The 6346-nt window shown below is 35.2% G+C and overlaps 1 pseudogene; it reads right to left on the reverse strand.

Annotated features, from left to right (window-relative positions):
* Positions 1-983: 983 nt before the first annotated feature.
* Positions 984-5320, reverse strand: LOC122013576 (annotated as a pseudogene).
* Between the last annotated feature and the right edge of the window lie 1026 nt (positions 5321-6346).

The raw sequence follows: 6346 nt of genomic DNA on the forward strand, positions 1-6346 counted from the left end.
TTCTGCTGGATGCCCGCTCCTTGACCCGTCCAGTCTTCCACCTGGTTCGCGACACCAAGACTTTCCACCTAGGGTTACCACCCCTAGGACTTTTGCCTGAAGCCCTCAACCCGCCAAGACTTTCCGCATAGGGTTACCACCCCCTATGACCTAGGGTTACCACCCCCTAGGGTTTTCTACCTGCCTAACCTCAGTTAGGACTTTTGCCTAAGTACACTTAGGTCTTTCCTGCAATCTCATTCAGACTGTTAGATCATAACATAACCTTAACTTAATTTGAATCCTTTGCCATTATCAAAACACTAGTTTGATCGTTGGATGTTCCCGCACCAACAGAACATTTTCTGAATTCATTTAATTAATATGAAAAAGTATACTATGAATTTTGAACACTAAAATAAACTAACTTCCTACCTACCATTAGATACAGTATCATGAAATGAAAAACAAAGGTATGTTACCTGTTTTAGCTCTCTTTTAAGAACCAACACTTGCGTGGTGAATTTGATATAATGACACAGAAAATCATAAAATGTTTTGGGAGACAACATTTAGTATTATTTAGGATACCTATTACATGGGTAATTATATCAGAATGCTGACATAGAGAAGGCGAAAGAGATTGCAACTTATCTATTTACATGAATAAATACTTACTTCTAATATGTTACAGCAACAAAATATAAGTAGAGTAACCATGAAATGTATTTTTAGATCCTTAACAAACTCGGTGAAAATGAAAACAAAATGTTAGACTTGGTGTATGTAAACTGAAGAGATGAAAAAACTTCGAACTTAAAAGAAATGAAACGTAATTGATGTTTAATCGGGCTAAATTTCAAGATTGTAATATATATAATCAGTTGCATTAGTACTATCTCCTAAGAAGAGATAAGTAAGCAAGGAAAATAGGCATGCATGTTATAGAGAAAATTCAGAAGACCACAAGTTTTGATTTGGAGCAAATCTATATAAAACATGCACTATACATTACCCTCCAATGCAATTGCTAACATGCCACATAAATGACTTTCAATGGACTCTGCATTTGAGGCAACTTTAATTGCCCAAGGCGACAATGATAACATATAAATAGGTGTTGCTAAGCTTGAATGACAACCAAGATATAGAGCACACTAGTTAACATAAAAGCACCTTCGTTGCACATTCTTGCAAGATTGGGAAACATTGTTGTGTAATTCCAGGAAAACATAATTTAGTGCTGAATTATTTCGTTGCTAATGCATGTGTTTTAATCGCTAATAGTAATTCATGATGATAAATATTCCTCGCTAACATAGCCGCTATAAGCGTGTCACAAACCATATTTTCATCTCTAAGATTGGCATAATCACCACTAAACTACATACGGTTAGCGACATATTTAGTTTGATTCGTTGGTAAATAGTAAATGTTAGACATGACGTATGAGTAATTTGTCGCTAAAATTTACTGATTTTAATGACAAATATATAATAATTCGTTGCTAAACTAGTTGTTAGCGACAAATATATCAGAATTCACCGCTAACCACTTTTTTTTTTAAAAAAAAACTCCATTGACAAGATTCAACGAATATAAGGGTTAGCGACGGGAGAAATTCGTCGCTAATGATATATTTTTTTTCATGATTCAATGAATACAACACAGATAGTAATACCAAAGTAAACTAGTATATTTGACAATAATTCAATTTTATACTAGACATGATAAGGGACACAACTAAGTATGAAGTCATGATCTTTATAATAAAGGAAGATGCAATATAAATGAGCACTGAATCACTAAAGTAACAAGAAAAGTACCTTTGAAAATTCGTCATCTGGAACTTGCAGTTTTTTATGAATGTGTATCTTGACATTGGCTAAAGTTTCACCTTCCTTAATGACTAATGTGTTGGTTGCTACTCGGAAAACCTATAGGTTCCACTGTACAAAAATTTTGTACAAAGGTCTGAACCTTTTCCTAGCTACCATGTGTTCTTTTAAATTAAATTTTGGATCGCCTGCGGAACTTAACATGTTTGATCCAAAACTTAATCTATTTGTTCTTTTAGGTTTTGACTTGAATCTCCTGCGGAACTTAACACGTTCGACCCAAGTCTCCTTAAGTTATTAATTCCATTAAATATTAATTTCCATAAAAGGTTCCCAGTACTGACGTGGCGAGGCACATGACCTTCTTGGATATGGGAGCAACCACCACCGACTAGACAAAACCTTTAATAGAAAGCTAATATTTAATTTCCTAAAATAACTTTAGGTTAACCAAAGAGAGCAATCAAATCACAAGGAAAAGAAAGAAACAAAAGAACACAACTTCGAAAAAATATATTCGAAATTCTAGAACGTAAGCCTCTTGTATTTAGTATTATTTCCATAAATAACTAGCATGATGCGGAAATAGAAATTACTAGTTATACCTTGTAGAAAAACCTCTTGATCTTCTACCGTATTCCTCTTCTAACCTCGGACGTTGTGTGGGCAACGATCTACCGAGATGAGAAACCACCAACCACCTTCTTCTCCTCCAAGCAAGGTTCGGCCACAAAGGAAGAACTTTACCAAAGAAGAAAATCAAAATACTAACCAAGCTCCAAGAGATGCTAGCTTTCTCTCCTTCTTCTTCTTCTCCAAGTAGTATCCGCCACCACAAGAACTCCAAGAAAGATGAAGTATTCAGCCACCACAAGAGGAAGAGAGGAGAGGGTAATGGCCGCCACACCAAGGAAAAAGGGAGAAAACAATAGAGGTTGTGTCTCATGAAGGCACCCTACCCTTCTTTTATATTCCTTGGCCTAGGCAAATTAAATTTATTTACAATTAAATTTCCTTAATTTCCTTGACATGATTTATTTGAGAAAATAAAATAAAATTTCCCAAATAAACTCTAATGGCGCCACATCAAGAGGAAGCAAATTGGACAAGTTTCAATCAACAATTAAAACTTTCCTTATTTGTTTCCAAAATTTTAAAAATAAAATTTCTCTTTAAAAATCTCTTCATGGTTAATAAAAGGAAATATCTATAATTTTAATTTTATTAACATGTGAATAATTTTAAAGAGAAAATAAAAATCTCTCCAATCTACAAATAAGGAAAGAGATCTAATCTCTTTCTTTAATCTTTGTAAATCTTTTACAAGAGAGATATTTTAATTTTAATTCTCTTTAAATTATATCTACCACATAATAAAAATTAAAATTAAATTTCTTTTTTAATTTATTTTGGCCGGCCCTACTAGCTTGGGGTCAAGCTAGGGCCCTAGCTTGATCCCAAGCTAGCTTGGCCGGCCCCTATTGGGTGGGTATAGAAGGTGGGTATAGAACTCTATAAATAAGAGGCTACGATAGAGACCGAGAGGAGGAATTGGTTTTGGTCTCCCGATAAAATTAAGCATCCCGTGTTTGCCCCGAACACACAACTTAATTTTATCAATGATAATTCATTCTACTAGAGAACTATCATTGAACTACCGCACCAATCCCAAATTACATTTTTTTGGGCTCCTTCTTATTATGAGTGTGTTAGTCTCCCTGTGTTTAAGATATCGAATGTCCACTAATTAAGTGAGTTACTGACAACTCATTTAATTAATGTCTAAGTCCAAGAGTAGTACCACTCAACCTTATCGTCATGTCGGACTAAGTCCACCTGCAGGGTTTAACATGACAATCCTTATGAGCTCCTCTTGGGGACATTATCAACCTAGTATCTCTAGGACACAGTTTATAATCAACCACACACACTATAAGTGATATCATTTCCCAATTTATCGGGCTTATTGATTCATCGAACTAAATCTCACCCATTGATAAATTAAAAAAATAAATATCAAATATATGTGCTTGTTATTATATTAGGATTAAGAGCACACACTTCCATAATAACCGAGGTCTTTGTTCCTTTATAAAGTCAGTATAAAAGAAACGACCTCAAATGGTCCTACTCAATACACTCTGAGTGTACTAGTGTAATTATATAGTCAAGATAAACTAATACCTAATTACACTACGACCTTCTAATGGTTTGTTCCTTTCCATTCTGGTCGTGAGCTACTGTTTATAATTTATAAGGTACTGATAACATCATCTTCTGTATGTGACACCACATACTATGTTATCTACAATATAAATTAAATGAACAACTACAAACAAATGTAGATAATTAGACCAAATGTGATTCTTTATTCATAATGAATGTTTACAAAGCTTAGGCTTTCAGTATACACTCAGTATACACTCCAACATAATGATCCTGAACTTGCTGCAAAAAAAAAAAACAAAAAACGTGAAGTTCTTAGGGAAGTTTGTCTTCACAAGATATATAGAGAGGTAAAAAGTAATCATGAATCTGTATAATAATGCAATTAGCTAGCCACTCTAGTTTTTGGGACAATCCTTTATTGTATATAATAAAGCAATTGGAAATATGTCTCTGTTAGTGTATAGAGAGTAAAGCATGTGGACATCTACACAAGGCAATTAAGTAAGAATGGGAAAAAGTTTCAATACAGGTAAAAAAGAAATCACACAAGAATTTGTTGGCAGAGAATATAAAATATACCAGATGGTAATTATTACCAAAAGATAAATGCATCTATTTTATTTAAAGCTCCAAAAAATAGCACAAGTCAAACACATTATACTCGCCATTTGGTTCTGATTAGGATCTCTATTAAAATGGTAAACATGAATCAAGTGATCGTGAGGCCCAATGTTTTTCTCTTCTTCTGGGATATGCAAGGAGAATACCCAAATCCAATCAATCATAAGATACCATTAAATCACAATATTTGACACAAAATCGCACAAGATTACCTTGAAAATGATAGGTCTCCTAACAGAGATGAAACAACACAATAGAGCATGTAAATAATAAATTTTAGATAAATGTAAAAATATCCCCAATACAAACTCACCTCCTCTGCACGCAAAGTACAGTACTGATCATTAATGTTCTCAATCTTCTCACCAGGAAGAAAGATATGCATCGATAAAAAGTAAGATGAAGGTTAAAATGCCAAACAACTAAACAAGAGAGGAATTCTAAGTGTATGTAGAAAATATTGGCTTCATGCCACAGTGCTATTTTTTGGAAGTCGAATGCTGTGAATTGCCACCTAAAAATAAAACATCTAAGTTATAAGAAAATTTCACAAAACAAGAATATATAAAGAATAGAAGGATCAACCCAACCTCCTCTTTTGTGGCATGGTGGAATGCTACTTTTAGAGTTTTTAAACCTTGCAATTCAAAAAGAGGAATATCCAATATCTCATAATACAATATTTCAGATGTCTGCGGTAATTAAACTAGCATCCATTAATTCACTAAATTTACCATAAACAATAAGCTTATAAAAGATAAAATATTACATATAGAGAAATTAAAGTATATAAATCATAGATTAAATCTTAGAGGTGATAATTGATGTATAGAACTTTGCTTGATATTTATCAAAACATTACATGTTCAAACATGAGGAAATTCACTAACCAACACTGCAATTGGCACTTGATAAGATGTCTTCCTGTATTTACAAATCACCTAACTTATCGCAGGGTGAGTCCTCCTTTACATGCCAATCAGAAACATATAGCAGTAAAAAATCTTACTATAAGAAGATCCTTATTTTCTCTAATCATTGCATCGACTATATATCACTCACGAGGCATAGTATATTTTAGGCGACACTTGTCTTCTTTGAGCTCTAGCACTTGTTGATGTTGAAGATTACTCAGCGTCATCTAGAATTTGTCGAGAAAGGGTAAGCAAAGCCGTAGATCTTGGAAAGTAACAAAACGAAGTAAAATGCTAGTTCTTCCTTACTACAAGGCCGTGTCTCAGGGATGAATCCACCGCCATGTACAAGGGGATCAGAGGTGGGCGACAAAGGGAGGCCCTAGGATAGAGCAGCGTACCCTGAGAGGAAGCAGCTGGTATAGTGGCACTGTCAAACGAGGGAGGAGCAAAGGAGGGAGAGGGACTTGCCGGTACCGGTGGAGGACTGTGCCAGCGCTACACGACGAAAGGCTTAGGGTTTGACGGAGATGTATTTTGTCGATTAAGGTTTAGGAAGGCGTTTAGACGTTTAGGTTCAGGAAGGAAAATGCAAAGGGGGGGGGGGGGGGGGACACACAAAGGCATTTAGGCAATGTGGAAGGGTTAGGCAGAGAGGAGTTCGCCGGTGGGGTTCACTAGTGAAGAGAGGGAAAGAAATGTAGATGGAGATCGTAAGTTGGATGGAAATGCTTAGGGATCGAGAAGACAAAGGGGGGGATGTGGTGGCAAAAAATTTCGGGGAGAGGGAAAGAAAAAAAGTGGAGGCAAAAAATGTCTTAGGGG

The sequence above is a fragment of the Zingiber officinale genome, chromosome 8B (genome assembly GCF_018446385.1).
Source record: "Zingiber officinale cultivar Zhangliang chromosome 8B, Zo_v1.1, whole genome shotgun sequence".
Classification (NCBI taxonomy): domain Eukaryota; kingdom Viridiplantae; phylum Streptophyta; class Magnoliopsida; order Zingiberales; family Zingiberaceae; genus Zingiber; species Zingiber officinale.